Source organism: Lissotriton vulgaris, chromosome 11 (genome assembly GCF_964263255.1).
Source record: "Lissotriton vulgaris chromosome 11, aLisVul1.2, whole genome shotgun sequence".
Lineage (NCBI taxonomy): Eukaryota > Metazoa > Chordata > Amphibia > Caudata > Salamandridae > Lissotriton > Lissotriton vulgaris.
Genome location: NC_141699.1, coordinates 216,406,762 through 216,434,280, shown reverse-complemented (window position 1 = coordinate 216,434,280; position 27,519 = coordinate 216,406,762). Strand labels below are relative to the sequence as shown.

Sequence of the window (27,519 nt, the reverse complement as noted above, 5' to 3'; positions counted from 1 at the left end):
ACTGCCTGAATCTTCTTTCTATCCATGTGGATTCCTGTTGGCGAAATCACAAAGCCCAAAAATTCCACCTTAGTGACGCTAAAAGCACATTTCTCCAATTTTACAAATAATCTGTTCTCTTGAAGCTTCTGAAGAACCCCTCGAACTTGTGTCTTGTGTACTTGTGTATCAACTGAGTAAATTAATATGCCATCAATGTACACAATTGCGCACTGATCAATAAATTCACTAAGTACCTCATTGATAAAGTGTTGAAACGCTGCTGCAGCGTTGCACAGCCCGTAGGGCATCACTTGGTATTCAAACAACCCAAAACGAGTCCTGAAGGCCGTCTTCCACTTGTCACCCTCTCTTACTCGAATAAGGTGATAGGCTCCTCTTAAATCCAACTTCGTAAATATCTGTGCTCCCTTGATTTGATCCAATAGAACAGAGATGAGGGGAAGAGGGTATCTATTCTTCTTTGTAATGCTGTTTATGGCTCGATAGTCGATGCACGTCCTCAACTCGCCCTGCTCCTTCTTGGGCACGAAAAATAGGGGCGAAGACACTGGAGATTGGAAAGGACGTATAAATCCATTAGCTAAATACTTGTCAAGATACTCTCTCAGGTGTTGGTGTTCTTGTTCAGTCAGAGCGTACACACGACTGCATGGCAAATTCGCCCCCGGTTCCAGATCTATCTTGCAGTCATAGACTCGATGGGGGGGCAATTTCTCCGCTTCCTGCTCATTGAACACCTCCTCGAAATCCTGATATTCTGGTGGTATCGTCTGTGTATTGATTACACACACTGAGACTTCTGCCGAACATAAGGCATGAGCCGGATTCTGTTTACCTGATTCTTGTAAGTTTCCAAAACAATTTTCTCTACAATATGCTGAATTCATTTCAATTGTTCTGTCATTCCAATTGATTGAAGGATTATGCTCCGTGAGCCATGGAAGCCCTAAAATGAGTTGAAATTGGGGAGCATCAATCAAATTAAAGCGAATTGCTTCCCTATGCCGATCTTCCCGGATCAACTCAACCAATTCAGTGTGACTTACTATTGGTCCAGACGATAAATTTGTTCCATCAATAGCTCTCACTGGTTTACTCTTTACCTTGGCGATTGCTTGCAATCCAATTCTTGCCGCGAATTTTAGGTCACAAAAATTGCCTGTTGCCCATGAGTTCACCATAACCGCCACTCCCTTCATAGTTTCTTGCCGAAATCTTATTGTCATAGATAGGATTAAATGCGGTGAGGAAGACTGCAAGGTATTCGCCAACCGATGTTCTTGTGGAGTTGATTCTTGATTCGCATCCACCTGCACAACTCCTTCTACAGGTGGTGCTGCGAGTTTTCCTTCGGCTTAAATGAACCTTTTGGCTTCTTCGGACAGTTCCGTACAAAATGTCCACTGGAACCACAGTACATACATAAATTACTGACTCGCCTCTTTTCCTTTTCTTCCTTTGTAAGTGGACCCCAAATAGTTCCAATTTGCATCGGTTCAACTACAGAGGGGCTGTCTGCATTTTTCCAAACTTCCGTCTTGGCTCTATCAAACCGTGGAACTGTACCTCTGAACTCTCGCTTCCTCTCTCCTCTCTGCTCTCCTTGCCGGAAGTCCAATTCTAAAACCAGATCTATAAGAGCCGATATCTCAGTGGGCCGATTTGGTATTTGAGCCAAACCATCTTTCAGTTCGTCACGCAGACCTCGATAAAAAATTGCAGTTCTTTTGCTTTCTGGCCAATCAGTTTCCATAATAAGTTTATTGAACTGAGCTAGGTAAGCCACTAACTCTCTGTTTCCCTGCTTCAGTTGTAACAACTCATTATCCACTGCTTGAGAGATTCGTCTTCGATCAAAAATTCTCAGAAATTCTTTCTTGAACTCGTCAAAATTCTGCAACAATGGATCATTCCGTGAAACTAACGGCATCGACCATGCCGCCGCGTCTCCACTTAAATATGACAGAATAAATGCTACTTTAGATTGCGCATCAGGGAAGATAGAAGGGCGACACATAAAATGGAGTGAGCATTGCGTGATAAATATCTGCGCCTTTTGTGGATCCCCACTAAATTTCTCTGGTGCTGCCAATGGTATAACGGGTGACAAGGAATGTATAACCTGCGTAGTTAACTTATTTGAGTCTCCCATGGATGTTGTCAGACCCTCCCTTCCAGCTGGGTGCGACTGTCTTATTCTCTGTGCTAATTCTGCAGTCTCTTTCCTAGAAGTCATGAGCTCCTGCTTTAAACTTTGATTCTCCTCTTTAACCGCTACTAATTCTTTCTGAATTGCCTCTAAGACCGACCCTAGGGCCTGTAAATTCACTCCCTCAACCATTTTCTGTCCAGGTTCAAGATTAAAGACGTGGGCACTTCACTCTGTCAGAGCTCACCTTCAATATTTCTAAGCATGGGCGGAAAATCCGCTCCGCTCACGGATTTAGCGGATTTTTGGTAAATTCGCGATCCGCGAACGCTCGCGAATTTACCGAAAATCTGCAAATTCGCACGCAGCGGATTTTTTTTTCTTGGTGATACAATTTTGCGGCGTGCGGCGTAAGTTCGCAATTGCGAACATGTAGGTGCGGCGGGCAGCAACAATCTAGCACTCGCGAAATTACAAAATTTGCAATTCTGCACAAGAAATCCACTAGCAAGCAGCATAGAACTTTTGAAAATGATGATTTTTATCAGAATAACTCCTCAGGTTGACATTTGCCTGCCCTTTTTTGGATTTGAGGCCTTTTGACTTTCTTTGCATCACTTTTGGATTAGAAATCAACTTTCACAAGTAAGTTTGTTTGGGGCATTACATTTGCTGTTCTGCAGAAAAATGAGTTTTGCTAAACTGAAAGCACTCAGCAGGTGCAAAAGTTCAAATTCATCATTAGTAACCATTCCCTGTAGTGCTTCCTGACTGGGGCCCCTCCAGAGTTCAGTTGCTAGTTGCAACAATTGTATGACCCTGCTCTGACCCTCACAGCCGGATCATAGAATAGCTACAAGTAGGCCACAAAGGTCCTGGAAAAAAAATTGCACTGCAACAGAAAGCAAATTACAGATAAGGAAGCAGGTGCCAGAAAGGAATTTTAAAACAGTGACACATTAATAAATCAACCCCAAATTAATTCATGTCAGTTGAAGCAGGGCAGGTGTGCTTGCTTTTTCCCCCATAATCTACAGTGATGACGATGAACCAGAGGGTGGCATTGATGTACCAGAGGGTGGCATGGGTGAAACAGAGGGTGGCAGTGTTGAAACAGTGGGTGCTGTGAACCTGTGATGATGAACCAGACGTAGAAACAACATAGTCGCGACCGTTGCGTGCCAACAAGTAAGTTCGCAATTGCGAACTCGTACAAAATCCTCGCGAACTGGCAGAAACCCTTGCAAACACAATAAAAACAAAAAATCTGCAAAGTCCCGAGAATTCGCGGATTTTGCGGATTGCGAGTTCGCAAATACGCAAATTCGCGAACGCCAGATTCGCAAAATTCGCCCATGCTTAAATATTTCCTGCTCAGCCGGTAATTCTTGCACGGGAACAGAAGCTGCTAATTTCCCAACTCCCACTACCAACCACTCAGGGCCAGAAAATATCTTGGCGCTAACTGGTCAGCGAGGGGGAAGGGAGAAAGTGGATAAAATAATAAAGAACAAGAAGAGACAGGTCCAAAACCTTCTGATTTCCGTCTGGTTCTCTTTTTCAGCTTTCACTCAGCCTATCGAAGACACCTAGGAAACTAAGCACACATCAATTATGTATCTCCCTTCTCTACTCTACTCTAATTCTTATTTCCTATTTATCTTTTACCTAAAATGACTATCTACCCACAGTTCTTAGCACCTTGCCTCTCTTCTTAAACCAGATGTAGTTTCTCTTATTTTAAGATGAAGCAAGACATTAAGGAAAGAATCAGTCTCCTAGTTATTTTCCCTTTATTCTTATTTATGTTCTTTGCTAACTCTATGACCTACCAGGTATTGGGAAGGAATATTCCTCAATTTAACTCTGTATGTATTTTTAACCTTTTCGTTGTTTTATCGTCTCCTTAAATTCTATTGACTCCTTAGGATGAATGCCACAAGAAAATGTTGTGGTAAGGTAAGACTTCTCTCTATCGTTTCTTTTCCTCACAAGGTACACGTAGGATTCTTCTCTGTTTAAAAGTGCAATTATCTTTTAAAAATGTGCCTTTCTTTTTACAGATTGAAACACATCGTAACTCTTGGTAAATTCAAAGTCTCTTGACAGCTCTGTCAATATGTTTTTAACTTGTAACGTTTTCTTTTTAAAATTGTCAAATGAAAACACTCTCTTCTGTCACTTAGCTCTAAGCTTGGAACTGCTGTGGTATAAATGAACTCTGCCGGCCTCTGACTCAGGAAACGAGCGCAGCTCTGTAAACTTGTCAAAACGCCTTTCTTCTTAATTTTATCTTCAGAATCTGGAAACGTTTATAGAAGCCTCTGCTCTTCTCAGAAATTGCTCCGAAAATAACTTAAACTCTGATAATTAATCTTCTAGAACTATGGACGCACTAAGGACACTTCCTCACCAGGGAAAAGCCTCAGTGAAGTGCGCAATACCTCAGGTGTGTGCGTGTCACATCAGGCTCACTCGGAATCTACTGAAACACTAGACCACTGACCTCAGCACTTTAGCGGCCATCTTGCAGTTGCGCAAATGCCACAAATTCGACCACTGGTGCCCTGTCTGAAGTCTTTTAGTACCGCCAAAGTCTTTTGAGTCACAGATATTTATAGGTTTTAAATCTACTGCGTTAGGGATCCTGACACACCGCCTGGATTTTGTCATTTTGTCCATCAGACAAGTATGATAATGCCCAGCAGACACCTGCCAGAACATCAGTGTCATTCACAAAGAGGAGCCAGGATAACACAGCAAGAGAGGGAGAGACCTTCGGGAACTCAGGAGGAGGGTTTTTACCTTGGTAAAGGTTCGATAGAGCACACACTGCATTTCTGGTCAATGTGAGGCGATTCTGCTTTAAAAGCAAATGTAATAAAGGCGGCAGGATGTTGCAGTCTAATACATAGTCACTGCACACAGTGCTGTCTCCAGCAATGTTACCAAAAGCCCAGACTGCCTGTTCTTGGACATCTTCAAAATCTGAGCTGAGCAGCTCAATGAAAACTGGTACAGCCCCATATTGAATAACGATGCGGGTCTGCAGAGAATTTCCTGATGCAATATTTGTCAGTACCCAGGCAGATTCAAACTGTAATGTACAGTTTTCTTTCCTCTTGAGGAATTCCACAAATCTGGCCACAACCCCAGGAGTACCGATGACTTCATCAATAGGAGGATTTGGTTCTTTAGATAAGAGTTTTCGAAATTTCTGCATGGCTGACAACTGCTGCTCTGGGTTGGTTGAGAAAATCATTTCAATCATATCAGCAGTAATGGTGCCAATTGCAGCAAGATCCATGTTATTGATTTGTGCTTCATGAAATCCTTCATCAGACATGCCTTCTTCCTCAGTTTCTTCTGCACACGCAACATTTCTGCGTTTGAAGAGCTGATCTTCATGCTTCTGTTTGACAGCTGAAACCCCTCTTCTTCACGCCGCCGCCTCATTTCATCAGTATTCAAAGACTTGTTCTTATAACTCTTCAGACTGACGTTCTCTTTCGCTGGAGTAGTCATTTTGATACACCAATTGGGTGGCAATCACTGCTGGGCCGCCGAGATCAGGCTGGATAGCAGCTAGCACAGCATCAAGCAGGCTGCAGATCTGGGACATACGGAAAGCGGTCCCCGCCGGGCAGCCGATCTCCGGGTCACAAAATGGCACAATAATTTAAATGGTGCACTTTACTCTCCAAAAGTTGGTTCAGCTTCTTCCAGCGCAAAGTTGATTACAGGGGCAGGTTTCGGCCAGAAAGGGGGCAGTAAAGTGAAAGCTGCAGATTTAAGGCTCTCCGGACAGCTGAACAGCAAGCAGACTGGTAAGTGGTGCTGGAGACCGGATGGCGAAGCGTTGGCGAACCGCAGCTCCTCTACGGGAGAGTGGTAGGCACGGCAATGCTTGGAAACATTAAAACAATTTTAAAATATAAAATAAAAAATCGATTTACAGATCAGGTGTTGGTCACAGGGCTACGCCAGTTCATCCAGGATGATGGATGAAGGCAGCAGGGGACCCTCCACTGAGCACCTGAGGCAGGCACGAGAGTTCCAACCGATGGCATCTGCACACCGCGGAAAGCCACCGCGCCATAAGTCACTATTAACCGGAGCAGGCACGGGTCCGGAGAGCCGACACATTCAGTCAAGGGCTTGCCACTGTGGCTTTTGTCCTTTTACATCCGATCATTTAGGGGGCAGGGTACCAGCCGAGCAGCGCCGGCGCAGTATCTGTCCTCTCAGGCAGGCGAGCTAGGGAGCTGTACTCCAGCCGAGTAGCGCCGGGTTCCGGACAGCGAAGGAGCCGACCACAGCTGCAGAGGTCGTCGATCAGGCTAAGTTGGCAACCAAAATCCGTTTTCGTGGGATGATTCGAAAGGGTCCACAGTCCGGTTCAAAGGGCAGGCGAGGGGGAGGCCGGTGAGGTGGTTTTTTCAGGGATAACTACCAGTTGGTAATCCCCAAGCCGGGAGCTCCTCAGGGAGGGGAGGGTGTAGCACAGGTTCTAAACAAGTTTTCAGGACAGAAGCAGGCTCACAAAAGGCCTTCAAGTAGCGCCACCTGATTGCAGGATCGAAGGATCCTAACAGAAGTAGAGATAGGTAAAAAGGATAGCGAGAGGGGCGAGATCCGACAGGTTGGTCTGTTTTACATTCATCCAAATATGCATGCATAAGCATAAGATGGTGATTTTTAACTCACTATATTGGAAGTGGGCCCTAGAGGAATGGACTATCTTCATGTTCCTTGAGATGTTAGAGTTATGGGCCAAATGTTTTCACCTCTGGGTTTAGATGCATTAGAGTCCTCCAGCATGCTCACTTAATATGACAGATCCTGTAACACTCCATTTGGTTCTCTAGCTAGCTGTCATTAGGTGATTGTCTTTATCTGGTGTGATAATTATAATACATGTAATATTCTATGGCAGCTAACATAGTAGCCAGTCATGTTAGAGGATTTTTATTAGAATCACAGGACAGCACTGAGATGGATGTTCCACCAGTAGATTTTTCTTGTAAGGAGGCAAAATGATTCAGTGTGCAAATCTTGAACAAAGTGGCCAATTGTGGGTGTATAGCCGGGGATTCATCTGTAGATATTGCTAGCCTCCCCCCTAGATGGCTCTGTGAACAATACAGAGTGTCTTGAAAGCAGCAGGTCTGGCTGACGGTAACAAGTGTAGTGTTTGGAGTACTGGTTGCATTTGTTTCCTTAGGCAGAGGTTAAATAGTGGTCTTGCTGTGGAATTTTTGATCCTTTGCAATTTCCAGAGAAGAAAGCAGGGGGCATCTAGGTACATCCATTTCCATAGTTACAAGTGAAATAACAAGGGTGATTATGGCCTGTAATGTTTACGGGTACTTCAATTGAGCATGGATGTGTCTTAGAGTCTGCATTGTGTACAAATTGCTGCTTGGAACTTCATTAACATGTGAAGTTAGGGATAGAATGGAGTCCATAAAAAACTTCACAGTTTCTTCCTTCCCTTGATGTTGCTGCTGGAGCTTCCCTTTATCTAGAGAATATTGCAGTGGGCGAGAAGCCAGCCATTGTCAACAAGTTTTTGAGTGGTCAGCTTAAGATGTTTGATCAATAGCCATTCGCTGATGGCAGAGAGGCGCTTGTGGTGTCCAGGTGTAGTAACTTTCAGTGGTTGTCCAATTTTAGCATGCTTTTACTATCATTACCATTGTGGTAACACATGAGATTGAAAGTATTGATTGAGTCATGTAAGACGGTGAGATCAAAATAAGAACAGAGTAGATAAATTATTGAGCTTTGACTATCTTTGAGACAGGATCAGATCCAGTGTAGCCTGTATACCTATATCCACATCTCTTCAAGTATCCATAGCAGTGCATTTTTGGGCACCGTTAGTTTCAGATCATGCCAGATGGGTATCAGTGTGATATCTCTGCCTGGTCTGCCTAGAATGAACCTTATCTGTTGGTCCGAGGGTAGATTATCCTCTTTAAAAAAAAGTGGTGAGTTGGGAAAAAAATACTGGTTGGGTTATTGGTAAAGAGGGGTGAAACCCTTCTCAGGCAACAACCACAATCCTTGTCAGGGTAAAGTCACAAGCAAACCCCAAATTAACCTCTTCTCAACCCGCTGGTAGCTTGGCCCAGATCAGGCATGCTTATTTTAGAGGCAATGAGTAAAGTATTTATGCAGCACTTCAAACAGTAATAAAGTGAAAACATAACAGGAAAATTCCCACATCCATGTAGGAAAATAAAGTGCATTTTCATAATCAAATCAAGACCAAATGACAAAGTCCAATCAGTAAAACTGTAGTAAAGGCAATTTAGAAGATTCCAGTGAAAGTAACAACAAAAAGCAGAAAGCACCAACCGTGGTTATCCGGTTGCACCGGACTGGGACAAAGTCACAAGTTAACACTGACTTGGGTGGAGTGTGTGCTGGCTACAGGGACCCACTTAAGCCCACTAAACACAGTACCATAATCTTGTGATAAAAAAAATCTAACTTTACTATCATTTACAATTCTTTAGACACCAAACTTGAACTGTCTACCTGCTCCTAATGGGAAGTTACAGCTTATTAAATGTAATAAGATATTTCCAATGTTATCCTATGGGAGGGATAGGCCTTGCAGTAGTGAATAACACATTTAGCTTTCCAATACCAGGACATGTAAAACTTAAAGGTACATGTCCAGCATTTTAAATACATGGCACCCTGGCCTCGGGTTTTTTCAGGGCTAACCATGGGGTGACATAATGTATTAAGAATGCAGTTTTGGGACTTGCAAAAAGTTTATTTCTCAAGATCAAAATGGTTGTTTAAAAACTTCACCCATAGGCTGCTGTGGCAAGCCTGAGACATGCTTAAAGAGCTACTTAAGTGGGTGGCTTAATCAGTGCTACTAGCTCACTAGTAACATTTAATTTACAGGTCTTGGACACAGGTAGTCCAACATTAATAGGGACTTACAAGTAAATTAAGTAGGGCAATTGGGTGTCAGTCAATTCTACCATGTTCTGAAGAGCGAGCACAAGCACTTTAGCACTGATTAGCAGTGGTAAAGTGCACAGAGTCCTAAAGCCACCAAAACGAAGTCAGCAACACAGGAGGGAAGAACCTCATCATGGATGCCATGTCTAACATGAACCATTGGACATTGGGTTATGGTTAACTGTGCTTAATAGACTGAGTTTCACTTTTAGATTGGTCATATGTAGAAAACTTTTAGTTCCTGAGGAGAAGATCCTGTATTTAGGGAGTTGTTTACAAGCTTGTGATGAATTCACTTCTGGTTTAGTTTTGAAGATTTTAGCTAGAGCTGGATCTGCTAGAGATCCGATTAAGTTGCTTGGATAAGATCTATGTGTCCAGTGTTGGAGTACAGTTTGAAGGAAATAAGATGATGCTGATTGTTATTCAATGCAAGTCTGTCGTTTCTGGCCCAGGGATGTTTCACTCCTGAGTAGGTATATACATTTTTTTTATACAAGCTCTTTGAAACTGGGTCACAGAATCAATCAATCAATGTTTGTAGAGTGTACCACTGTCATCCCTGGAGTATCTGGAAGCTAGAGTGTGAGGTCTTTGTCAAAAAGTCAGGTCTTGAGGAAAGGGTGGGCAGAGAGAAGAAACAAGTAGAAAAAGGTAAAACAGAGTGCAGAAAAACAAGCAAGCACAAAAGGCAAAACAGAGGGCAGAAAAGAAAAAACAGAGCAGAAGAGGGCAGAACAGAGGACAGAAAAATGTGTAGACAAGGCCAAACAGAGCTCAGAAAAAGTAGCTGAAAAAAGCAACGCAGGGGGCAGAAAAACAAGCAGAAATGGCAAAAAAAGCAGAAGAGGGCAAGGCAGAAAAGGCAAAATGGAGGGCAGAAAATTTAGCAGAAAAGGCAAAACAGAAGGCAGAAAAACAAGCCGAAAAGGCAAGACAACAAGAAATGAACGGAGGAGGCACAAGCAGAGGGTTGTGGACTGTATGCAAGCTGGACAGGAAAACTGTCAGAAGGCGAGCTGGAATGAGGACCTGCTCATGCCAACTCCCCCTGCAAAAGTCTTTGAGTGGGGTATGGTGGAGGAGGAGTGTTCTGGATTGCACAATTCCACAAGAATCCATTTGAAATTTATCAAAAAACTAAGCAGAAAACGCAAAACGGAGAGAGGAAAACCCAGCAGAATAGGCAAAACAGAGGGCAGAAAAACCAGCAGATAAAGTAATGACAGAGGGCCGAACAATTAGCAGAAAAGGCAAAACATCAAGAAAAGAGGAGAAGAGGCACAAACAGAGGGTAGCAGGTAGACAGGCAGTGGAGGGTAGTGGATTGTGGGCAAGCTGGACAGGAGAACTGTCGCAGAGGGACCGGTACAAGTACCTGGGGACGTGCTACATTCTCCATTTAGTAGTTTCTGGGGGGAGGGCAAGGTCCTGGGAGGTGGGATCAGCCGCAGCCCGTGGAGGGAGTTCTGTGGGGCAGAAAGGCGGGGCGGGGAGGGGTTGGGTGGGGGGTGTTTGACAACGGAATATGGATAATGTGAGGTAAATAAACATTTTAATAAATACAATGAATTTCGTAGCCCACCCTGCATCGCATTTTGAGATGTAGGGCGCGCTACGAAATATGTTTTATTTATTAAATTGTTTACTTACCTCACATTATCCATATTCCGATGTTTAGCACCCCCCACCATGCCCATTCCCCCACCCTGCCTTTCTGCCCCACGGAACTCCCTCCACGGGCCGCGGCTGGGTGGGAGGAGGAAAATGGCGGGGAGGTAAATGGCAAGAAAAGGGAAGAAACAAGCAGAAAAGACAAAACAGAGCAGAAAACTAGCAGAAAAGGCAGAACAGAGGGCAGAAAAACGAGCAGAAAAGGATAAACACAGCAGAAGAGGGCAAAACGGAGGGCAGAAAAAACTAGTAGAAAAAGCATTACAGAGCAGGAGAGGGCAAAACAGAGGTCAGAAAAACGAGCAGAAAAGGCAACACAGAGAACAGAAAACGAGCAGAAAAAGGAAAAACTGAGGACAGAAAAAAGAGGCGAAAAGGCAAAACAGCAAGAAATGTGCAGAGGAGGCACAAACAGAGGGCAGCAGGTAGACAGGCAGCAAAGGGTCGCGGGCTGCAGGCAAGCTGGACAGGAGAACTGTAAGAGGGGAAGCTGGCATGAGGACTTGCTCATGCCAGCTCCCTCTGTGATAGTCTTTGAGTGGGGTATGGTGGATAAGGAGTGTCCTGGATTTACGAATTCCACAAGAATCCTTTGTCATTCTTTTGAGGATCATTCGTCGTTGCGTATGCATGACAAATAATATACTCTCTTTGCAGATACAATGTCTGTTTTTTAATCTCTGTTGTAACCAAAAAGGAGAGTCTTATATTTCTTGACGGACTTTCCCTATTTTTATTATAGTATGCCAAGCCATTTCTTCAGTTTCTTAATTTGTTTGGTAATACATGTGGGTTTTTTCTTGTGTTTGCTCTCTTTGGACGTTTTAAACTGGTATCTGTCCATCCACGCCATTGGAAAATCCAGTTGAGGAACTAGGCTATTTCAATTAGTTGTTTGTTGGGTGAGTTCTTTAAAGGTGTGAAACCAATGTTTTGTGGTCTAGTGTTTACATGTCTGTAGCAAAACGTTGTGTTTTGTGCCATCCCTGTTGATGTTTTTGTTTTGACTGTGAAACTGATGTTGAAATCGATGAGTCTTGTTATCCTGGTAAGACCTTGAGGGATGAATATTACATCCAGTAAATGTCCGCTGCATATGTTGATTCAGTCACGTACTGCATTGTAGATAAAGCAAGCTAAAGAGAAACTGAGACGCCAGGCAGTGCAAAGGAACTACTTAATATGAGTATGGTGGGAATCAAGCCAGAAGATGACCTCTAAAATCAAGAATCATATTTCAAACACATAACAATGTCAAATTGTGTGCTGTGATGCTTGGCGTTCTTATTGACAACCCATAAATCATTACTGTGCCTTTGTCTTTGCAAAAGCTTTAATCAGGTTTCTAACTTTTTTCAACAGAATGGGGAGCTTAACATTTGCCGATGCACTTCTTAGCAATCTAATGATTTTTTTCTGCATCCTAGGTTTTCTGTCAGTCATTTGCTGCATGTTTCAACTTTCCTGGTAGTTATGAAAAACTTCCAAGGTGTTACGTGTGAAGCTACTTTCAGTTTTTTGTCATTAAGTATATCATTATGGGACTTAACGGTGTAGGCACAATGTCACGCAAAAGGCTTTATACAGTTAGACAAATAGCCACAGAGCCTGATTACGAGTTTGGCAGACAGGGTTATTCCATCACAAACATGACAGATATCACGTCCGCCAAATTACAATTCCATTATATCCTAACAAACTTATAATATGGAAGGTTTGTGATGGAGTATCCCATCTGCCACGATACAAATCAGGCCCACAGTGTCTTAAAGTACTGGCCTGAATCCAGTGTCTGTCATTGTACTTAATTGCTGTATTGACCGTATCCAAGTACAGAGAGAAAGACGTTGATGTTTTATTAAAAGCGCTAATAATGTAATGAGACAAAAAAGCAGTGGTTTATGTCTATTGGAGCCTCGCCTTTTCACCCACAACTGAATTAGCCACTAAATAAGCAGCAACTTAAGAGTTTTCTTTCATTTTGTTTACTGTGGCCGCCCTTTTCATCTAACTGATCTGGAAAGTAGGGACTTTCTATTTTTTAGCTGTGGTGACGAGATAATGGGCCTGATTCACAAAGGTAAACTGAGATGAAAGTCTAACTTTACAACTTTTGGTATTCACAAAGGGCATTTACGAGGTAGACTTTTGTCTCAGTTTAAGCTTAAGTTTGGGTCTTAAATTTAACTATGACCAAAAAGTTAAACTTAAGACCAAAACTTACATTTAACTGATATAAAAGTCTAACTTTACTGCTCGTAAATGCCTTTTTGTGAATACCAAAAGTTGTAAAGTTAGACTTTCTTCTCAGTTTACCTTTGTGAATCGGGTCCAATATCTTTTTCATAGTTTTAATTACGGAGCTGGAGACTGCTATTGTAATGCAATGCATGGTTTTCGATCGGAGATTGGACCTCCGAAGATGAGATTACATTGCTGGTTCATCTCACCCTTTACTCCAAACTGTGATTAGAAGTCCTACAAGTTTAACGATACACGTGCTTTGGTTGCCACATCTTGAAATATACCTATCCTCCTTCAAGGGTAAACTCGGGCGTCAGAAAGAAAAAGAGGATCCAGCAAAAAAATAATGGCTAAGGTTTGGCTAATGTTTCGCTGTAGTTTTCAAAGTTAATTGAGATGCTTGGGCTGTCGACATTCGTTTTAGGTGAGCCCGGATAAATTGGCAAAGACATACTTCAATAAGTCAAGAGGCGGCCTGCATTACCTTGCACAAGAAGCAGTGGAGGGGAAATTATCAACAAAAACCTCATATAAATTTGAGGTGTAGAACCAGAATATCAACTCAATACACACACGCACACACACACTAGATAGAGAAGTTAAAAATAGCAAATCCATGTTTACCAATATATTTATAATATAGCGGTCGATATTTTTGAGCCTGAGATTATGACATACAACTGAAGTTTAAACAAAAAAGCATCAAACACATTTAGAAAAAATCTACGCACACAAAAAAAATTAAAAGGTGCTCTGTGGTAGGTACATTATCTCACCTTTGCAAAACCGAGTAGAGGCATAGGTAAACATAAATCATTACAAAAGAGGTCGAAGATGAAAGGCTTTCTACAGACTTTCCCAATAAAGAAATAAAGCAAATATTTTGTTGAAGAAAACAATGCCATATGGATGATGACAAATTGCTGATCTAACTGTATGCTCATGGTTCCTGTGCTTCTATGCTTTTTTGTTAAACACCAGTGTCTGTGTAGTTACTGAAACGCACAACCCCAAACACAGTGGGCCAGATTTACAAGCCCCTTGCGCCACTTTTGCGCCACTTTTTCCATGTTAAAAATGACACAAAAGTGGCACAAGGGCCCTGTAAATAAGCCCCAGTGTTTTTAAAGTGCGAGGAATCAATAGTGCACAGGAATAATCCAAGAAAAGGAAAAGGTCCCCCTGCATCACCAGGCTGCTTTTGAAATACAGGCATACATATGACAAATTGAGCACCTCACTCCTTGACTCTGGGTTCACAGCATTCCTCTCTCCACGCATCTGCTATCTCCCTGTCCCCATCCGCTATCTCTGTCGTCTCCTTTTCTGTCTTGCACACATCCTTATCTTTTCCCCCTTCTCTTATTGAGAACCTTATTTCTGGACCCTTTCTATTCCTCTCCGCGTCTTTACCTCCTTTCTCTTTCATCTTTATCCCCCTATCCAATTGCCACTTTTTCATCTTCTCCTCTTCCTTTCTGTCTTTCAGTCAGTTTGTTTCCTCCAACCTTTCCCTTTCTCTATTCCCCCTTTCTCTACTTCACCGTATACCACACAAACAGTAAATACAGAACGCTCTTCCACCTATGAGCCTCAGTGCCTCTGAAACAGTTGCACTGATAGGTATGTTTTTGTAGAGGTGTGGCTTTGGGGTACGGTGACGGTGTTTGGGATTTGACCCCCCTAAATAAATGTATTCTTGCCTTGGTATTTGGGACTGGGGCCCTTAGTCTGTTTCTGTTTTTCTCGTTGAGCACCTAAATAAAAGGCAAAAAAGTGACCTTTAATGTAAAACAGGTAAGAGCGAGGCAGAGATATATACCTGGTGGCTGAATTTCAAAATGTGACACCAGATAACCTAGAATCAAACAGAAGGAGGGTGGGAGCACACTGCTGCACATCCCAGCACTCAATTTGCCTCAAGGCATCAAGGTAAATGCAGTGCATGAGCACGCTTACTCCAGTAACGGTCTTTACTTTTTAACCCTTGTTGATGCAGCTTGTACTGTGTACCTCTAGACATATGTTTATGGATTCATTCATCAGTAGAGAGCAACAGGTCATTTTGGGGTGGCTGGAAATGCTGCCCAAAGTCTTCTCAGGTTACTGTACCACTCACAGGTGCATTAACAGAAGCTAGTCAACTTAGTAGCACAGGGAGGTTTTTTCACACAGAAGGCGGGTGAGTGCACACTGCCTCACATCTTAGCACTCAGTTTGCCCCTATGTATTGTTGTAAATGCAGTACATGATAACACTTACTTCAGTAGTAGTCTTTAATTGTTCACACTTCTTGGTGCAGCTTGTATTGTGTAAATCTCGACATGTGTTTTTAGATTCATTCATCAGTGGAGAGCAACAGGTTTTGGGGTGCTGAAGATGCTACCCAAAGTTTTCTCAGGTCTGTATCCCACTCACTGGGCACAGGTGAATCAACACAAGCTGGTCAGCTCGGTAGCTCAAGAGGGCTTTTTTCAAACAGGAGTGTGGGCCACACTGCTTCACATCCCAGCACTCAATTTGCCCCAGTGCATCATGGTAAATGCAGTGCATGATAATAATTACTTGCAGCAGTCTTTAATATTTTGCCCTTGTTGGTGCATCCTGTGCTGGGTTACTTTAGGCACGTTTTTCTGGATTCATTCATTTATCAGTAGAGAGCAGCAAGCCGTTTTGGGGTGCTGGAAATGCTGCCCAATGTCTTCTGTATGCAAGACTGCAGCCTTCTTAGACTCACACATAGCAATCTCGTGTTTTAAAAGAAGCAGCAAGATGGGGCGTGGCCAAGATGGCGGACTGAACGGACGGAGATCTCTGTGGCTCCCCTTCCCGACCCCCGTTACTGCCCTTTTCATCGCGATCTGCTCCCCCCGGTGCCTCGCATTTTACTAGCCTGGCGGAGACGTCTTGCAGCCGCTCCGGTGAGCCCGCGATCTGACCCGCGCGGGCTCTGAGCTCCTGCTAGGCAGAGGGATCTTTGCGGCCTCGTGGGCACCGTAATGGCGGCTGGTCCTGACGAGTGACAGCGGCCGCCCTGGACTCCTTGCCGCCAACTGGGCTTGCCTCCACTGGGTCACTGGCCGTGTTTCCGACCCCTCTGCATGGACCTGGGAGCAGAGGGAAGTGGCGAGCAGAAGGGGCATCTGGCATCACACTACCCAGGCGGCGGGAGACGGAGCACGCCGGGAGGAGCAGCACTCTAGGCCCCGGCTCCGGGCCTACACGGGAGCCGTGGTGAATACTATCTGCTGCACCAGCATCATATGGGACCCCAGGCGGCTTCTAGGAGACCCGGTGAGCATCGAGCCGGGGGCCCGCGCAGAGGGGAGGAGGCCAGCTGGGGGCTGGTGGGAGTGAGAACTCGGGGGCATAATCGAGTCCCCGGCGTAGGTCCCAGCAAGGCCCATGGACAGCATAGAGGAGGCAGCGAGGTGCGGAGGGACATACGCCTGAAGCCAACACTGCTGAGCGGCAATACAGGGTGCTTTGCGCAGAAGGGCTCCCACAGACCACCGCCGAGCACCCGAGCAAGTAGACTTAGCAGGCTCCCCGTTACTGCCCTCCCATTGCTTCCCCGCACCTTACTAGCCTAGTGGAGATGCCCTGCGGCCACGCCGGTGAGCCCACGACCTTGTCTGTACGAGCGCCGAGCTCCTTTTGGGCAGTGGGATCCTGGCTGCCTCGTGGGCACCCGAAATGGCGGCTGATCCTGCCGAGTGACAGCGGCCGCCCAGACTTGCCTGCCTGTCACTGGCCGCATTTCCAGCTTGCCTGCCCAGACCTGGGAGCAGAGGACAGCGCTGATTAGAGGGGCATTTGACATCTCACCACCCCGGCGAAGGGCCTTTGCGGGGGCCATCCGGAGGAGCAGCACTTAAGGCCCCCGGCTCCAAGCCTATGCGGGAGCCGTAGTGGGTACCCTCTGCTTCACCAGCGCTATACAGGCACCCCAACGGCTCCCGAGAGATCCGGTGAGCACCAGGCCAAGGGCCCACACAGAGGTGAGGAGGACGGCCCGGGGCTGGCAGGGGCGAGAACTCAGGGGGCCTAATCGAGTCCCCGGCATAGGGCCCAGCAAGGCCCATGGACAGTGTAGTGGAGGCAGCGAGGGGAAGAGAGACATGAGCCTGAGGCCAACACTGCACCGCGGCAACACAGTGCGCTGTGTGTAGGGGGCCCCCGTGGGCCACCTCCACGCACCCAAGTGGGCAGACTTTGAGAGCTCTATACGCTACAGTAACAGACTTACCCACAGTGCGGAGACCGTTTACCCTGGCAGGCACACTCAGCCCTTCGCGTGCTCCTTGTGGTAGAGTTAGTGGGGTTATTTCTATATCAGAGCTGTGCTTACCTGCTCACATCCCTGGGCTTGCAAATAATTGGGGGCGCGGAGCAGGGTTGGCCGGATTCTGCATTGGCACCCTCAGATCGGGGCCACTCATCATTGATCATTGCTACTGAGGTGACCAAGACCTCACCTTTGATCAACATTGTCACCTACCTGATACCGGGACATCTGCCTTGAGGGTCGCACCCACACATAATTCTGACCTGGGGGCCTCGCAGGGCAGAGACACTAGCCTAGAAGAGACGCAGTGAACATAATGGCGATTCTCAGAAAGAAGGGGGAGCGCACCCTCCCATAGATGCTCACGAAAGGCAACGCCAGAAACGACAAAGGATCACCCTCCCCCGAAGTCCCCAAATCTCAATCGGCGACCACCGATGATAATGTGCCAATCACTAAATCTTTCCTGGAGTCCCTGTTTAATTCTCTTCGGGACGACTTCAAATCCTTGAATCAGGAGGTAGCAGGGGAGGTTAAGGAGCTCAGGAGAGATGTGGAGGACCTGGGAGAGTGGGTGGCCGCCATTGAGGACGCTGATCAAACGAGAAGCGAGGAGGTCGAGCAGCTCCAACAGGAGATCCTGCGGATCCAAGCTCAACAGGTGGACCTTCAGGCCCATGCGGAGGACTTAGAAAATCGGTCCCGCCGTAATAACATACGGGTCCGGGGGGTCCCTCAGAAGGCAAAAGGGGCGGATGTTACTATCTATCTACAAGACCTTTTCCGCGACATATTGGGGGAATCATCCGACTTTATCATTAGGATAGACAGGGCACATAGAGTGGGACTTCCCAGACGTTCCTCTACCCCACCTCCGGACATTTTAGCGTTCCTCCTCGATTTCACGCTTAAAGAGAGGATTCTCCGAGAAGCCCGACGGAACCAGCCCCTTCAGTTTCGTGGTCATCCCATCGCCCTGTATCAAGATCTCTCTGCTACCACCGTCCAGAAGAGGAAGGCATTTAAGGTGGCTACAGACTTTTTGCGTGAACAAGAAATTCCTTACTCCTGGGGACATCCGTTTCGCCTGATATTCACATGGAAGGGAGCCCTGCAACAGATGCGTTCGCTTAAGGATACCTGTGCTTTATTGGGCATCGAGTCGATAGAGGACACGTCGCCAGTGAGACCCTCCCGGGCGGCTGGCAGACGGTGGGCCGTAGGCGCTCCCCAGGCCTGCGCACTTAGCCTAAGGCCCACATTATCTCGCAGGAGAGAGCCACAGCCATTTTGGAAGTAACCAAGGAGATGGAGCCCTCTGACTGAATTTCCCAGCCGAGGGGGAGTATCATGGCACTGTTACATGCTAGGTGGAGGGGGCGGGTCGGGGGCCATGGCGGTTGCCACAGGACATCACCCCAATAGGTATTATTACCACAGGCCTGTGTTTGGACTGACAGGCCTGGGACACTGTATTCACATAGTTTGGAAGTTGGGGGTTGGGTGGAGGGGGAGGGAGATTGGTTACTGGGATTGGGGGTTTGTTTGGGTTGGGTACAGAGAGGGGGTGTTGGGGTTGCTGGGGGGATGGGTGGGGGGCTGAGAGGAGGGACGGGGCGATCAAGGGAGGGGGAGTTGCAATTGGGAGGGGGGTTGGTTTTGGGGGGCTTGGGGAAAGGGAGAGGGGGAGGTGGGGGAGGGGGGATCCTCCTTGTCCACCTATTTTTGAGTTTCCTTTTGCTTCCCCACGCCTTGTCCAGCGCCACGCAGACCCTACTACTCAACTATTGCGTCTCTCCGATTGAAAATCCTCTCTCTTAATGTGAGGGGACTGAACAACCCTATCAAACGTAGGGCGATACTTTCCCTCCTAGAACACTCCACAGCAGACATCTGCCTCCTACAGAAGACAAATTTGCTGCTGAAGGACCACCACCGACGTAAATCCCGGCCCTTCCCCTTGCAGATTTTCTCATCCGCACCCAAGAAGGTGGCAGTGGTGGCGATCCTGGTGTCCAAATCCTTTAAGGGTCAGGTTCTGCAGAGGGAGGCAGAGATCAAGGGCAGGTTGCTGATACACCACTTTTTGATTGCTGGTCAGACACTATTAGTGGGCACCATATAAGCGCCTAATGAGGGTCAGGAAAAATTCCTGCACACAGCCTTAGAGACAGCCACAGCGAATACTCAACCACACTTGCTACTGGGGGGCGACCTCAATTTAGTACTACACAACACAGAGGATCGTTCTTGCGAATGCTGGGGGCAGGTGGGATCACTCTCCAAAGCGGGCCACGCACATCTCTCAGACCTTGGCTTAGCCGACCTGTGGAGACACTTCCACCCACACTCAAAGGCATACAACTATTACTTGGCAGCCCATAATTCCTACGCTAGGCTTGATTATTTCCTCTCCTCCTCACAGCTGGTACCCCGGGTGAAAGACGTTGATATCCCCTGTCGGATCACTCCCCGGTAATGACCACCTTCCTCTTCCCCAACGCGCCTGCTCCGCTTCGACTTGGCGCCTTCGGGATGCCTTGCTCCAGAGCCCCACTGTAGTAGAGCGGATTAAAGCCGTCATCACCCAGTTCCTAACTCACAATGCCAACACTGATACCACTAAGGCCACACAATGGACTGCGCTCAAGCAGTCCTGCGGGGAGAGTTCATCTCTATCGCCACAGACAACAACAGAGAACGCGCCCAGAAGAAGGCCGAAATAACCCAATGGGTAGCGGAGTTGGAGCAGATGCACCAACGTACGGGGGCAGCCCGTGCGTGGCGACAACTCTGTGCGGAGAGGAAGATGCTGGCGGCCCTGGACCAAGACGTGGCGGAATATGCTGCTCTCCACCTCTGACATGCGTATTATAGTGGGGGTGATCGCTGCGGGAAGCTATTGTCGAGTAAATTGAGAGAGCAGCGCCAAAGACAGGGCATACGAGCCATACAGACCAGTCGGGGAGACCTCGCCGTCGACAGTGTCGACATAGCTGCGGTTTTTGGGGACTTTTATGAAACTCTATATGCAGGTGAAGCTCTCTACCCCCAGGCTGGTCGTGCATACCTAGGAGGCGCGGCCCTCTCGTCCCTGAACAAGGCGCAAGCGGAGTTCCTTGATTGGCCCATTGGCCTGGAGGAAGTGAATTCGGCGATATCTCGCCTCAAGTTGGGGAAATCACCTGGCCCAGACAGCTACTTGGCGGCCTTTTTTAAAACGTTTTGCCACCAGGTTGCCCCACTACTGCGGGACCTTTTTAATACCTTCGACCAACCCGGCGCCATTCCGGAGGACCTTCTGGAAGCGGCGATAACGGTCATAACCAAGCCTGGCCGAGACCCCACGCGCTGCAGTTCCTATAGGCCGATATCCCTCCTAAACCTGGACCTCAAGCTCTATACGGGCATCCTCGCGAGCAGGTTGGCACCATATATGCAGCAGCTGGTGGAACTAGACCAAGCAGGTTTCATTCCTCAACGGCAGACCAGCGATAATACCAAAAGGGTCCTCCACCTCATCTAGGCCGGGTCACGGAAGAGGCCAGACTGTATGCTGCTTACCATCGATGCCGAAAAGGCCTTCGATAGGGTGCACTGGCCCTATCTGGAACTGGTGCTACAACACCTCGGTGTGGGAGAGGCTCTCCGTAACCGCATAATGAATTGCTATTGCCGGCCCAACGCCACGGTCCGTGTCAATGGACACACCTCCCCGCGCTTCCGGATCGGCAGGGGCAGCAGACAGGGGTGCCCTCTCTCCCCTATCCTTTTTGCCCTGTACATGGAGCCATTAGCGCAACGGGTCAGGCAACATTCCCTCATCAAGGGCATCCCCTTAGACGGCGACATGCATAAGGTCAATCTATATGCGGACGATATCCTTTTTTCCCTTACGGAGACGATACAATCGCTCCGAGCACTCTTTATCGAACTCCATACCTTTGCCCTGGCCTCGGGGTTTAAGATTAACGTGGAGAAATCAGAAGCCCTGAATATCTCCCTGTCGCCGAAGACACTCACCGAGGTTCAAGGCGAGTTCGATATGCAATGGTCTAATACCACAATCCCCTATTTAGGAGTTCTGTTGGCCCCAACCGTCCAAGCCACTGCAGAAGCGAATTACGCCAGGCTCCGCTCGTGCCTCGGCGACGAACTCCGGAGATGGCGGCATCACTCGCTCTCCTGGCTGGGGCGGATAGCAGCCACTAAGATGACCCTGCTACCACAAATCCTTTACGTGTTCCAGACTCTCCCTCTGCGCCCCCCGACGGGTTGGCTCCAGCGGACACAGTCTGACCTGTCGTGCTTTATCTGGAACGGTCGCCGTCCACGCTTGAAGCACGCGCTTGCGATACTTCCGCCTGCACACGGCGGGGTTGGTGTGCCTGACCTCCTTCTATACTATCAAGCGACACAACTCCGCACCTTGGTGAAGTGGTATCAGCTGGAATTGGGCAAGAATTGGCTTTTTCAAGACCAAGCCAATGCTGGCAGGCCCTTACAGGGGGTTCCATTCCATCTCAGATGCCACCGCCCTCCCAACCTATACGCATCACAGATTACAAGCACTGTCCTGGACGTATAGGACCGGGTGGCAGTCTGACAAGAACTCACCTCGTTTCCCTCACGGAGGACCCCGCTTTTCGATAATCCCGACTTTTCCCCGGGCCTGGACACCAGGGCATTTGGGGCCTGGAGACGTTCGCCCTGCAGAGCCCTGGGACATATGTTCGACTTAAACGGTATCCTCTCCTTTCTCCAGGTGAAAGAGAACTATGGAATACCGGAGTCCGATCGCCTACCCTATTTGCAGGTCCGACATTGGGCCTTGCAGCCGGAATTCAGACCAGGCGCGCAACGTTCCCTCACCCCGTATGAAAAGTGGCTGGTCACCCGCACCTCTGATAAGAAGCTGATCTCCGACCTGTACCAACAGCTCCTCCTCACAAACGTCTACACATATAATGCAGGAAGGACCAGGTGGGAGCGGAACCTGACGAGATCACTCACGCACAAAGAATGGGGCGGCATCTACCATAGGGCCAGACACTCGGCTTACCACTCGGGCCTCACCGAAACCCTGACCAAAGTGGCCACCTATTGATACCATACACCTGAACGCCTACATCAATGGTATCCCCGCATTAGTGACCGCTGCTGGAGGGGGTGTGGGGGGCTTGGCACCTTGGAGCACTTACTTTGGAGCTGTGACCGTTTGCAACCTTATTGGAGTTTGATTTTAGATGACATAGACTCACATCTGGATACTCAGCTCCCGAGATTCCCCGCTTACATTCTGTTAGGACTCCCTAATGCTGTGATGTGCCCCTTGAAGTCTAGGAGGGGGAGGCTTATAGCGATTGCACTGGGGGCAGCCATGCAGAACATCCTGGCACACTGGAGGACCACACTACCACCCCCGCATACTGGTTGGCTCCACAGACTTTGGATGGTTCTGGGGATGGAGAAGGTGTCCTTGGCGAGGGCGGTAAGGGGAGAGGAGTTTGCAGAACTTTGGTGACCATTTTTAACTCTATCACGGGGGAGTTTAGGGAATTGAACTGCCCTCGCTACTTGCGCTTACTGCGCCTAGCAGACACTCCGATTGAGGAGCGGAAGGCCCCGACGTGCAGGCGCAAGACGCAGCATTGAGGGTTGGCTTACTGCCTTCCCTTAGTGGCGTGGTGATTCCCCTTTCCCTTTTCTTTTGCTTTGTGGACAAGGAGGGGGGGTGGGGTGGTGGAGGGGTCGGACAATATTTCCCCTTTGCAGAGACCCTACAAGCCTGGCGTTGCCATTATTCTCACTGCCGCACACCTTCGTTTGGGTCGCACAGGAAGAGCTCGGCATTGTTCCATCTGACGGGGAAATGTGGTCGGTATGTTTTTCTTGATTTGGAAATTCAATAAAAGATTTAAACCATAAAAGAAGCAGCAATGAAATGCGTGCGAGCGAGGACAGGGCAGAAGCTACCTTCCAATTGCTCAGTGGCGAGGGAGATACCATGCTCCTTAAACAACATCAGGGTGAACGCAACCTATTAACAGGAGAGGAATAAACATCGCTAGCTAGAGCGGACCGGCGTAAACATCTAATTCAAATTAAATCAGTGAATACATGCATAGATAATTTTTAGAAAGGTACCCCCTGCTTCACTAGGGTACCAGGGCAGGGCAGACACAATCTAATCAAGGAAAAAAACTTCTTCCGATTATCAATTGTTACTGCATTGAAGTTCACAAAATTATTTAAGGCTCACAAAAACTCATAGTACATGCAGAAATAAATCACTTAACTTGATTTTGGGTGATCTGTCGTTGAGACAGAAGAAAAAACAAGAAGATTTGTCATTTCTACCTGCCTATATTGGTCATGTGACACTAATTTCCTGTGGAGGCGATGTTGAGTGGAGTATTGTATAGGTAAATTATGTGGGTGAAACTGGAAGCGCTCACTTGTTAGGGCTGTGACGAGTAAGATGGACGAGGAAGGTAATATTATACCCACATCTTCAAGTCATGTGTATGTGTGTTGTGTAACATAACACAGTTATATCCAGTCCAACTCTTTTGACTGGCTTTCTATCCCTCAAATGAATACAAGATGTCATCCAGATAACTCAACTAATTAAGAATGATTTGCTTTGAGGGATATTCAACATGCAATCCAAAGGTTTTAAACACCAGGAGAGCCGGATGAACCTGCCATTCTTGAGATGTAAATGAAATGCATGTCCTTGAGCTGGGTAATGATAATACACATTTTCTGTTATGAACACCCAAACAGAAATTAACACCTCCTCAGAACTAAGTAATGTGTCCATATAATAAAATAATGTTCGGCATCAATGGTGTCCATGCTTTGATGAGCAGTTATGTCAGTGCACATTTATGTGGCTTGGGCATTTGCCTTCGATTTTAATATCTACTTTCTAAAGTATTTTCCTTTAAGCCTACCTTATATGGGATCTATTTCAAGGGTCTCTTACACTTTAAATGAAATGTATGATCCTGGGCAAAGTGCTGTTTCGCAGCCAAGTGCCTGAGCTGCTTTATCCGCCAATTTTAAGGGTAGGTTTAGAAGAATTAATGGTCGGAATAATATGTTTCGCATAAACAAAATGTATACACTTGATTTGCTCACCTGGACATCATTCATTTGTGCTCATCCACTGAGGTGCTGGGCTTGGAGGAGGGTGGGAGGAAAGTATGCATGACTTCAACAACCATCTGACCTCTATGAAACAAAGATATTGCACAATCTGCCTAGCAGCCTTGCTAATCACCCAATTTAACATATTCACATTTCTTTTGTAAAGCGGGTGCTCTATGGAGAAGGAGATGCACAGTATTTCTTGTGTTTTTATTTAGCTTTCCAATTCCTATTCTCACAGTCCATTAGGCCATTTCTCCTTCCCTCTCACGCGTCCAGCAGGTCAAAGACAGCCTAACTATACTATCGGATTTATTTTTAGAGAATAAAAAAAACTTGTGAACCCCATTCCACCCGATCCTGCCCACTTCTTCCTCTGGCCATAGTATACTTCATGTACTAGCTATATCCACGATCAACCAAAGCATCTCTGACTTACACATTCTCCCCTTGGTTTCCTGAAGGCAGGGTTTAATTCTCCAGCTAAGTTGGTTTCCCTAAATTAATTCTTCCTTATCGTGGGTCTTTCTGTTTGATAGGTGTGGGAGATGAGTCGCAGCCGAGATACTAACCTTGGCCTCTCCCTTTCAGGAATATACAACCAATTTCAGACAGTTAATTTGTATTATCTGAGGTGTGCTACAATTACTTTGACAACCTTCGTTATTACTTTGCGGGCATTACATAGGGAGTCTTCTTTCCTTTACATTGAGAGTTTTTACATCACAGGTAAGTCATTGAATTAATTTTTAAATGCATCTATGGTTTATGCTATGGTGGTTGGTTGGAAGATGTGATAGTTAAACTGACCAATGGAAGAAAATGGCTAAACAAAAGTCAGTTTATGTTTATGTATATACATACATAGATTGTATGTATGTATATATATATACATATACAAACATACATAGATGGGCTTTGGGCTAGCCATGTATGCATGCATATAAATACATACATACACTAATGGGCTTAGGGTGAGGAGCCATATATGCATGCATATGCAAAAGTCTATAGCATTTTATTGCTAGACTCTTCACTTGTCTGTCGTGTAGGCCCCACAGAACCTATTGGATTGAGAGATTGGAAAGAGAATACATTCACTCAAAATGGATAACCAACCTCCATGGCTGCTAATATTATTTTACTTTGCCCCCAAAGTCTGGGCTCATTCTATTTACATGAATGCAATGCAGTTGTGTCTGTGATTCCCTGAGCATGTGTAATAACAGCAAATATTTGAAACATATCTGACTAATAAGTTATGATTGGGACCAACAAGGTGAGATCTATATGTGTATAACACAAACCGTTAGGGAAGTGTCCTAGGGAATATTTAAAGACCTTGCATGGACACAGCCCCCAAATTCTGACTATACTACACAAAAATGTCCACGGGTCTTGAGAAAAACAACAAATCTACCTCAAAGATACACTAATCAAAAACCTAAAAGATTCTGTGCATATGTGAAAAAGAAGAATCTCCTCGGGAATAAGGATACCCATCAGTCACCACTCAGTGCCGCCCTTAGTCATCATCTGGGCCTCCTCTTGGCACTTCCATCATGAAACATAAATGGTGAACTGAGGGATCTGATTGTTATGTCTCACACCAAATTATGAGACACTGGATATCCCCTCGATGTTAACTAGTAAAGATTTGGCATGGGAGATAAATTATATTGCAGTGCAGAAATCAATTTATCAAAAAGTAACTTAAAATTGGATAAATGTGAGAAACATTATGTTTATTGGTATCACTCACTGCCAAAGGTTAAAAACAGTGCAAACACGGCAGTTTTAACAAATAAGTGCCAGAATGGTTAATAGGTCGACATGTTTCGGCAGTACATACGGAAAATTATGTCCTCTGCCTTCTTCAGGACCTCAAATGGAATTGCTATCGCAATGTGCACAATAAATAATAAAAAGTGTGAAAAAAGAAGAAACAACCCTGTCACCTGGAATCCTAGGTGTACAATGAAATCCTCTGCATGTGGACTGATTAGCCACTAGTCCACAGGAGCATTGAACCCCACCTCACCTGGCTGCGGCTCAGGGAGACGAAGCACGGCTCTATCTGTCGGTACTCCAGACGGTCTGCCAAGCCGTCTTGGGGAGGTCTCATTTACCCAAATTTAAGGCACTTTTTGATACATTGATTTCTGCACTGCAATATAATTTCTCTCCCATCACAAATCTTTGCTAGTTGACATCTAGGGGCTATCCAGTGACTCATAATTTGGTGTGGGACATAACAATCAGATTCCTCAGTTCACCATTTATGTTTCACGATGGAAGTGCCAAGAGGAGGCCCAGATGATGACTAAGGGCGGCACAGAGTGGTGACTGATGGGTATCCTTATTCCTGAGGAGATTCTTCTTTTTGAGAAAGGTTGTTATCCCTGTGCACTCGATTTATTTGAAGTTGTTATTCTGTGTTAGTAGTTTTAGCAAAATGACGCTACGGTCGTCGCACGTAGTCTGACCATGCCTTAAAAGTACAACGAGAATTGTTGTGGGTAGGATGACCTGCCCGCAGACTGTGCGCTCAGTAAATGATGAAACAACGTGGTTTCTTCTCAAAGTTCGATTTATTTAATTCACACCTTGTGATTTTTTCAACTGATTAGCGAAATCAAAGTATTAAACAATGGCTTCTTGCATACATAATGTCCATCTTATGACACAATGTTCAAGCTTAACATCATTTTAAATCCACCCAATGCATTTCGGGTCTGAAAACCAAGACCCTTCGTCAGGGGTATGAAACAAGGGGAAAACAGGACCAAATCAGTTACTCCATCATTGTGTTCACAAAATTAACACACGTACGTAGTGCTCAAAATGAACGTGCTACCTTTAAAATCCAACCGCAGTGTAATTTAAAGATCGCAAATCTGGTGCATGAAGCTGGATAAGGTGCCATAACGTGAAACAGTAAGAAATCAAATAGTGATTGAAGTAGTTAAAAGATCGAGAAGTAAAAGAGTGATATATCGGATGCATTACGAGTTTCACA

General features: G+C 46.2%; 1 pseudogene; it reads right to left on the bottom strand.

The window, feature by feature from the left end:
• Positions 1 to 4,790: 4,790 nt before the first annotated feature.
• On the bottom strand, positions 4,791 to 5,677 carry LOC147679545 (importin subunit alpha-5 pseudogene; annotated as a pseudogene).
• Positions 5,678 to 27,519: the final 21,842 nt, after the last annotated feature.